At 42.2% G+C, this 9,969-nt stretch overlaps 1 pseudogene; it reads right to left on the bottom strand.

The window, feature by feature from the left end:
- Positions 1–1,905: 1,905 nt before the first annotated feature.
- LOC146573579 (uncharacterized) lies at positions 1,906–3,874 on the bottom strand (annotated as a pseudogene).
- Between the last annotated feature and the right edge of the window lie 6,095 nt (positions 3,875–9,969).

Here is a 9,969-nt window from a genome sequence, read left to right as displayed (position 1 = left end):
TCCCTTTCTCTTCAGACAGTACAGAGCTCATCAGATGATGCAGTTCAGGCTTCATACAAACGAACAAAGTTTACTGCAGCGAGGCTTTCTTTGTTTTATATGGCTCAACAAAACCTGAAACCCCAACTGGAGAAAATGGTTTTAACGACAGTGGTTATCAACTTCCTCTGTTTGTGCTTCAGGCTCTGTACGTACTCACATAAACGTGGGTATTTTGTGGGTTATGTGCGTCCTCTTCCACATGACTGGTATGGTTGTGGACCACTCCAGTCAGACACATGACAGCTGATGATAAAGAAAGGTGTGCACAACAAACATTTTTCTGGTGATTTTTTTCAGTGCTGCTGTTAAGGTGACTGTTGCACATTAGAGATCTCAAACTTTAAACGGGATCAGTTTAAACATTAAATGTTACTGTGCCACTGCCCAATGCAGGAGGTGTGGAAATCGCTTTAGTTAGCAGAGTTAGCAAAGTAGTTAGCAAACTAAAATTAATTTTACTGATTAAAGTTTTCTAGTAGCTTAGATTCCAGCAGTTTAAAGACTATTTAGGAACAGATTAGAATCATGTACAACATTTATACATTTTCTTCATCATGAAATTAGTACATGCATATTTAAAACATGCTGAAAATAAAAGATTCAGTAAAAAACAATTTCCTTGTTTATTCCCTTATATTTACATTTTCTGTTCTCGGTTTCATTCTGGTTTGTGTTATTCCATGATTCCCTGTTTATTCCTGCCTCCTCTTTGTTTCCTTGTCTGACTTAAGGCCCCAGTGTACCTGCCGCAATGGCTGCTTTGCTTGCTGCTGCAACCTTGTTTCACAGTCACTTGTATTTTTACACAAATCACAGGAAGCTGCTGCAGTATTCTCCTGAATAATAAGTGTTGCCACAAAAAACAGTACCACACTTTTGCAAATTTCAAACAGTTCCACCGTCTCCCTCTGTACATCTGCATGTCTCTGAGCTTCTATACTGAAATATCATTCAAATGGCGATTAAAAACTGGCACAATCGAACACTTGTGTTTTGAACCCAGCTTCAGCTGGCCATGGCACAACATGCCAGGTTACAAAAAGAATCAAGAGGGACACGATCTGTTGAAGCACCACAAGACTGTTGTGCGTCAAAGAACAACCTGACTGTTCTTTCTAGTATAGTGCGTTTCCCAAATGCAATTTTAGTCTGAGTACCTTTAAGGACTTTAGCTATCACTGCTATGCAGTTGATATTTTAAGCTGCTGATCCTGAATATGAAGTTGGTTGGCTGCCAGTTTAAAGAAGATAAAACACAAGTCCTTGTCTATGCCCCTGACACATGTATGCACCTGATGTAATGAAGGCCATTGGTCCATTTTTGTCTGTCAGGAACCTTGGGGTAACTCTTGACTCTGCATTCACTTTGGAGTGCTGCTACAAGCCTTCTGAGCAGCTATTTCTTTTATTTCTCAGGTTGTAAATTGGATCAACTTTTCCTTGCTGGCCTACCTGTGGGAAAACTTTTCCACAGATACTACAGATGTTCAAAAGCAGTCACAAAGCATTAAAATAAATGCAGGGGTCTAAGAGTATATAATATCTAAGAGTCACATGTGTGTGCATGTGCTGGGTTCATTTTGCCCATGCTGCCGGAGGAGAGGCTGGAGAACTTGGTGCTAGAGCAATTTGTGGCGGGGCTGCCTGGGGACACGGTGCACTGACCCTTGTCTGTAGAGGCGGCTGTGACCCTTGCAGAGGATTATCTGGCAGCCAGGGCTGATTGGACAAAGAGAGCCATCCATCCAGCCAGAGGTGCAGGCTGCCCAAGCCTGTCCCGGCGGAAGAGGGCCCAGTGCCACCGGATTACTATCAAGTTCTCTCCTCTCTGCTCTCCTAGGGATCAGAAGCGTCGGGTGCCGGTCATGATGTATGCTGTGTGGCACACATCACCTCAGTTTGTATGACAGAGAAGACTGTTACAACACATTTTGGGTATGTTAAGTGCAAGGTGTAGTAATATGGCATCAACACCAACATTCCTTCCCAGAAATCCTCCAAGGGGAGAGTGGTCACTGCACAGCAACAATGCTCGTTGTCCCATCAAAAAGTAGCACTGGGGAGGAGAGAGGCCGCTTCTCCAGGTATAGCAGAGCATCTTCACCCGGCTGGAGGAGAACAAAAAAGAGCAAATTCTTCAAGATTTTAAATTAAAGCGCTGCTGTGCATCCAAACAGCTTAAGGCACAAAAAGCGATATCAAGAGTTTACAATGCTCCAACTGATTTACATAAATGTGAAATTTTTAAAAATGTATAAATTCTGAGCAGGAATTTTCTCTATTTTTCAGCCTTTTCATTTTGTCTATTTGTGCTTTTTTCTTTTCTTTTTTAACAACTTTTTTTTCTTTTTTTTTTTACCTCTGTTACAGATTCCAGTTTTTGAAGGCCTTTTTTAAAATCCATTTTTACTGCTTCTTTATGTATCCCAACTGCAATGTGCTTTTGTTCTGCACTGCCTCACTGAAGTTGTTTTTGAATGACAAGTAAGAAAATTAATTAAGGAGTAATTTAATCCCTGCTGAATTGAACTTTGAAGCCACTCTTATAAAGTATGAAAAAGCAAAATAATAATAATAATACAAGTAAATGGAGTGCAGTCACTGGTATTGCTTACAGCTGTTCTCACCTTGAGGATATGAAGGCGAGCCTCACTGACACTTCCCAGCCGCTTTGGTGGTGTAGTTGGTGAAGGAAAAAGAAATGGGAGTGCAGTGAAGAGAGTGACAGTAAAATCCACTGTGGAGAGAGAATTGTCTCTTAATGAAGTAATCTGAACATATCTGATACTTGGATTTAATGTATGAAAAGGCCACTTACCTCCACGTACATCCAAGGGGAGAGGAGGTTATAGAACTGCACCTTCGAACAAAACTCTGCCCATCGACCCTCCATGTGATCTATGTATTTGCAGTTGGAGCCACCAATGATGCGACGCAGTTCATCCATCGCCTATGACAAAATTGTGCTCAGTTAGTCAAGAACTAACTAAACCTATCCAGAGAAAGCAAGGATTTAACTGAAGGTAGTTGAACTTACATTTCCTATGTCTTTGAAGCACAGGTATGCTTCAAATATTTTTCTAGGCCTGTCTTCTTCCCTTGTAACATCAGCATCAATAAAAGCTCGTCTGGCCTCAAACTCCAGGTCCAAAATTTGAGCAATGCCACTTTGGTTGGTTTTTGAATTGGGTTTCCTGTACATGTTGCTCAAGGTTTTGTAATGTCTTGCCTGCATCTTCAGGCTGTCATGGTCTGCTAGGGAAAGCAAAGAGCAATTGCAAGACATGGTGTAACCAGACTTCAGAAAATCCAGATTTTTCTAATCAGTCATTTCTAGTAAGGTTGCATGGTTGTTTTTAAGTATAATATTTATGAGAATTAATGTTTAGGTTAAATATGTTTGAGTAATGAACTGACCCTATATGTCCTGATCATTTCCCTTTGTGTCATTTTCTTATAATGATCATGGATTTATGTTAATTGTTAGTTTGAACAGAATCAAATATTAAAACGAAAGTTTAAGATGCTCGTGAATAAAACTGTGGTGAAAATAAGGTAAAGGTTGTTTACTGTGTATATCGTTCACATCAGTGTGGACAGTGATTATGACCAACTCGAGTTAATGCCAAACCACTATGATTTATGGAATAAACACTTAGAACGGGGTTCATTGCTGCAGCCATATTTTGGAAAGAGCTGTAAGAGGAGCCACAGTCAGACTGAGAGGTAGACAAGGTGGACTTACCAACAACATCATCTGGAGGTGCAGTTGATGGACCTATATCAGCCCTGGGTGCAGAGCATGATGCTGACTTGGATAATAGTGGTAAATCCAGCGTAGTATTGTTTGACGTTGTTGGTACAGTGGAGGGTAGCTGCAATTGGAATTCTTTCTCTGAGGAAAAAACAGAAGATGAACAGAATTTAATAACAGGAAATAGCTAAAAAGTTAAGGAAAATATTCAACACTGTGTAAATCTTGTAAGACACTCTGAACAGAAAACTGAGGGCAGGTGGTCTCTTTGAAGTTTTATATGTCCAAACATCAGTATAGCAGACCAAAGTACACACCTGCATTTGAGTTGTCCTTGCTGAGGTCAACATTGCTCTCAAGAAGTATGGTATAGTCACTTGAACCACTTGCTTCGCCACTTAGGTCACCTTCAGTCCCGTGTCGTCTGAGCCAAAAAGAGTCTTCCTGGGCCTGCCTTGTTGCGGCATGGAGCCCTGCCTCTTCCTTGGAGACTTCATATTTTGGAGTCGTTTGTACAGTTTGGTGTAGATCAGGGGTGGGCAATTCCAGGCCTCGAGGGCTGGTGTCCTGCACGTTTTAGATCTCACCTTGGGTCAACACACCTGAATCACATGATTAGTTTGTTACCAGGCCTCTGGAGAACTTCGGGACATGTTGAGGAGCTAATTTAGCCATTTAAATCAGGACACATCTAAAACCTGCAGGGACACCGGCCCTCGAGGCCTGGAGTTGCCCACCCCTGGTGTAGATGGTCAGCTGTGGTAAAATAATATATATTTGTACATCCTTTTATTATCTCACTCAATTTTAGATATTGTAGTGGGTAAAGAATGACTTACGTATGGCATGTGTGTGTCAGCATCACGTAACATGGGGTAATAGTCGACAATCTTCTGTGACATTGCTCTCATTTCGAGTTTGGAGGGGTATGTTACTTCTTTCCCCATGGGACTAGCTCGGAGGATTGCAACCATGCTGGTGACTGTGTTCCTTACAAGTCTGCAACAGAGCTCCTTCGACATCTTACAGTCCTTTTCCTTTCCACTGTGGAGCAATGCAAAGTACTGACTGCGCACCATGTCCAACTCTGAATCTGTATACACCACATCCTCTGGTGGGTCTGGCATTTTCATATTTTTGTCAGCAGTGTAGGAAATGGGAGTGGAAGTGTGAGGCTGACATTGTGACACATCAAAGCCTGAGGGTTTACTCCCACTTTGATGGCAAGTGTTGGCATCTTGGTCAGTACTCTTAAACTATAACAGTTGTGGGATATAAACAAAAATACACAATTAGGCAAATAAATGCTAGACAATATGAACAGTAATCATCTTCTTAATTGTATAACGTGTATTTACCTTTTGGCTGATGAAATCCCAAAACTTCTTTCTCCGGAAGAAATGTTCATGGTCCGGAAAAAGATCCTTTAGGTGATCCCGGGTAAAGCTTCTCTAAGCTTCCTCGTCAATATTCGCAGCTGTAAAAGAGAAAAACAACTTTAAATGTGATATTTATTTCTCTTTTCCTGGGTGTGGCTTATTACATATTGAGGTAATTTTTTGCCAATAAATATATTTTAGCAATAAGTAATAATCACAGGATAAGATGTCAAACTTTTACACAGTTTATGTGTTAACTGTGAGTTTTATAAAATATTTGTAAATGCAGTAAAACTATTTTTGGCTGTCTTCAAGAATGATGTTCCAAGTTTATTTTGGCAAAAACTACAGAAGAGGATTAGGGTCACTGGGGGGAAAAAGTCAGAATTCTTTTTTTTTTTTTTTTTTTTTTTTTTTTTTTAAATGACATCAGAAACAGCAGTATGCGACATTACGTGATGGCAGAGCTTCAGTTCATCCTTTGTCATTTTTTTTTTTTTTTTTTTTTAATAAATAGGACAGGGGGAATGAATGAGAGAAAGAGGGGGAGAGAAAGAAAGAAAACCAAAGGGGAGAAGAGACGGTGAGAAGGGGGGGGAAGAGAGAGAGAAAAAAAAAAAAAAGAACTCCTGGGTCACCTGTATGGAGAAAAAAAAAAAAACAAACAAAAAAAAACAAACAGAGGAGACAGCAAACAACAAAGAGCAACATAATAATAGAGAAAACAAAGCACCATCACAATAAACTAGCTAGTCATAGATATCAATATTTACTAAATAATAAACGATATTGTGCAGCACGCAAGATAGACAGCGCACAGTGTGCTTTGAGGTAGCAGCCAAGAAAGCTTTAGTCCGCGTCTGTGAATACCCATGTGTGCATACCTGTGTGGATCAGCATGCTTGCATTCCAAAGGTTTCTCCATGTAATGATCTGCTAGGGAGTGTGGGGGTCAGAATTCTGACTTTTTTCTTAGAATTCTGAGGTGGGCACCTGTAGGCATCCAGCTTCAGTGACAGTGATGTGTCCACTTGTGCAGGTGGAGAACTAAATCATGAAATATGGTGGATATAAGTGATTATTTGCGCGGCCGAGGGGTCCCCGAAGATTTAATTAATGGAAGAGCAGAAGGTGAGTAAAAAAGCATTTGTACAGGGAAACAGTTATGGTTAGCTGTTAGCTTATACAGGAATGAACATGTTTCACGACTTTACAGTATACTAGGTGAATTGACGTTTTAACTGTTGTTGATCGCAGGATTATACCAGATGTCTATATATATCTATATCTATATATATGTATGTAAATATGTATCTCTCTCTTTCTCTCTCTCTCTCTCTCTCTATACATACATATATATATATATATATATATATATATATATATATATATATATATATATATATATATATATATTCAGTCAGGCACGATACACGGAATCCATCCATCAGGGTGTACACCCCACCCCTGGCGTCGTTGCCCACCTCTCAAGGTTAAATACACGTAGACATTGAGGGCTAGCAGGAGGGACCATGCGCTTACCTGCTGCTCTCTGGCAGGTAGCTCCATGCCCTCCTGGGTTTTAAATGCACCTTAGAACACACATGCATCAACACTACAATGAGCGGGTGGAGGGAGGTTTGGAGTCTTCTCTCACCCCCATTCTCTGCGACCTGCTGGAGCGGGGGGGCTAGGAGGAGGAGTTGGCCGTCCGACTGCGGTCTGGGGTGTGGGGCCTCCCTGCTGCTGCGGAGTCGGGGCGGTCTGCCTCCCCCCACCGCAGGGAAAAGGGTAACACCACCTGGGTCTGGGTGCAGTTCCCCCATCCAGGGGCAAGGGTACCTAGACCCGGTTTGTAGAGTACGCTTGGGGAGTGTGGTCGTGTATACAGCGTCTCTTTATGTCTGTCTCCACGTTGGTTGAGTGTGGAGTGAGTGCATATGAGAGCATGAGGGTGGGAATGGATGTTTGTATCTGTGTGTGCCTGTATGTCTGTGTCTACATGTCAGGTTGGGTGTCAGGCGCCACCTCTCTGGGGACATCTCAGGCCCTCCAAGGTTTGGAGGCCTATCTCCCCCTACCACCACTTCCCCTGCCAGTGGTGGACTCCCTCAGACATCGGTGCGTTGGTGGTTCTTTGTGTCCGCTCGGGCCACTTCGGAGGTGGGGTGCCCCCGGCCTCTCGGCCTGGGGCTCGGTCACTCAGGCACAGCTGGCTGCCGGCGGAGCTCACGGGCGCGTCACTGCAACTCCCCCTGGCTTCTGCTCCGCGGCTGCTGAGTGAGCCCTCATCTGGGATTCTCCTCAGCTCTTTCCGGGACAGTGGCGCAGCTGCCCCTATGTTGGTCTTTCTTGGTCTCTTGTGTTCTGGGGGCCTCTGGATGTCTGGAGTTTTGATCTCCTCCACACCTGCTTCATGCCCGGGAGGACGGGGCTGTGGCCCCCCCACACCCTCTAGCAGATTATTACATGAAGGAACCTTTTACAAACACAAGCGCGTCCATGCTCACAGGTGTACACACGGGTGATCACACCCACAAACTACACCCTTTTTGGCTCCTACCTCAAAGCACACTGTGTTCTGTTGATCTTATGTGCTGCACAATAATGTTTAACATTTAGTATTTACTGTCATATTCCCATAGATCATTGTGATGTTGTTTATTCTATTACTCTTGTTCTCTTCTGCTTGTTTTCTTTTTTCTTTCTCAGCAGGTGATCCAGGTGATTGATATATGCATTTTTTTTTCTCTGCCCGTTCTGTTGGTTTTTGGTTTTTGCCCTTCTCCCCCGTCCCTCTTCTCAGCTGTTTCTCTTTCCCTCTTTCTTTCTCCCCTTCTTTCCCCCAGTCAAGTCTGTCCCATATTCAGTAAGTGAAAATAAAATAAACAATAAAAGGTGAATCAAATGGACCATTATGGCAAGGCTGGGATGGTCAGTTTGGTAAAGTAAATCCGTTGGGCATCTTTCTTTGCCTTTAGACAACAATTCTGATGCAAAAGAGCCAAACGGGACAGGCAAAAAAAAAAAAAAAAAAAAAAAGGAAATGAAGTTCCTCTACTAGTTCGTCAATGCATGAATTGGAGACATTGAAAACGCTCTCCATTTTCAGTAGGAGTAGCCCCACTTTCTTAGTAATAATTTTAAGTCCTCCTCAAGGACTGAGCCACATTAATTGTCATCGTCAACAATGTCACATTCTTCATCTGGGTTCTTTTGGTATTGATGAAGAACATTAGTCTTGAAATTTTCCAAGGAATGTGGCTTGTGTTTTCTACTCTTGTGGCTGTGGAATGTTGTGTATTTGTTAACCTTATAATCACTATCCTCAAAAACACATGGCACAGTTTCAAACTTTTTTAGATGGCCACCAAGATGTTCAAAAAACTGCCTCTCACTGTCGAAAGAGCATGAATTACAGACAATGCACGTGAATGAAAGGATGTTGCCTGGCTGGGATGACTGTGAATGATGCTTTGACAAATGCGTCCTTAATGCACCCCATGTCTTGACAGTGCAAGGGCAATCTGCATGAAGGCAGGGTATGGAGTGGGCTCGACCAAAATGCCCATGTATTAGCCTGACGTGTTTCAGCAGGTCTAATCTTTTTGTGGTTGTGAAGTTGCACAACTTGCATTTCCAGTTCATTTTCCCATAACTGAGGACTTTGGTTAAGATTAACCACATTTTTAAGGTCAATGTGATTTATTTCATTTAGAAACTTGCATACCTATAAAGGATACACCGGGGGTGGGGACGTGGGTGGGTGCATCAGCCCTAGAACTGGTAACAGAGTCGTCTATCAGTGAGTCTCTGCTTGTAGAGACACACGTGAGGACCTGAAAAAGAGGGCAAACAGTGAGTGTCCACATACACAGATTCTTCATGCAACAAAAATAAGAAAATAAATTACACAAAATAAATTTTCAGATATGTACCTGGTTACAAGTTATTTATCTAACCTCAAAATTTCTCTGAGTGTCTTTAATGAAGGTAGAAATTAAACATAAGGTGAATATTGTTCTTCACTTTTTCTTTGCTCCTCTTATCTGAGAAGTCTGTCTGTCTGTTATAACACCACAGCACTTTACAGGAAGGGCCAGAGTCGTCTCTATTTTTTGAGGCGACTGAGGTCCTTCAACATCTGCCAGAAAATGCTGAGGATTTTCTATGAGTCTGTGGTGGCCAGTGCGATCCTCTATGCTGTTGCATGCTGGGGGAGCAGGCTGAGGGTTGCAGATGCCAACAGACTTAATAAACTGATCCGTAAGGCCAGCAATGTTGTGGGGATGGAGCTGGACTCCCTCAAGGTGGTGTCGGAGAGGCGGATGCTGTCCAAGATAAAGACAATGTTGGATAACACCTCCCACCCACTCCATGACATGTTGGTCAGTCACAGGAGCTCGTTCAGTGAGAGACTGAGATTACCGAAAAGCACCACTGAACGACACAGGAAATCATTCCTGCCTGTGGCCATCTCCCTGTACAACGCATCCACTTAACACACTGTTTGCTGCTACAGCTACACATGTTTCTTTTCCAAATATTTATTTATAAGTGACTTATGTATGTATGTATGTATATATATGTATATATTGTACTATTCTTAGTTAGTGTATTGTCTGTCTTGTCTTAATGTTGGTTTAAAATGGAGCACTGTAACAAAAAATAATTTCCCCCAGGGATCAATAAAGTATTCTGATTCTGATTCTGATTCTGATATACTTAACATGTCTCACACCCATACAGTAAGACAAATGGTGGGGGTGGTGTAGTAAGGAAGTTGGGGGAAGC

This window comes from Mchenga conophoros, linkage group LG5 (assembly GCF_057382185.1).
Source record: "Mchenga conophoros isolate Kocher_MC1m ecotype Shallow Benthic linkage group LG5, M_conophoros_male_GT1.1, whole genome shotgun sequence".
In the NCBI taxonomy this organism is placed as follows: Eukaryota; Metazoa; Chordata; class Actinopteri; order Cichliformes; family Cichlidae; genus Mchenga; species Mchenga conophoros.
The sequence above is the reverse complement of the archived record's forward strand: the minus strand, read 5'-3'. Positions and strand labels throughout refer to the sequence as shown.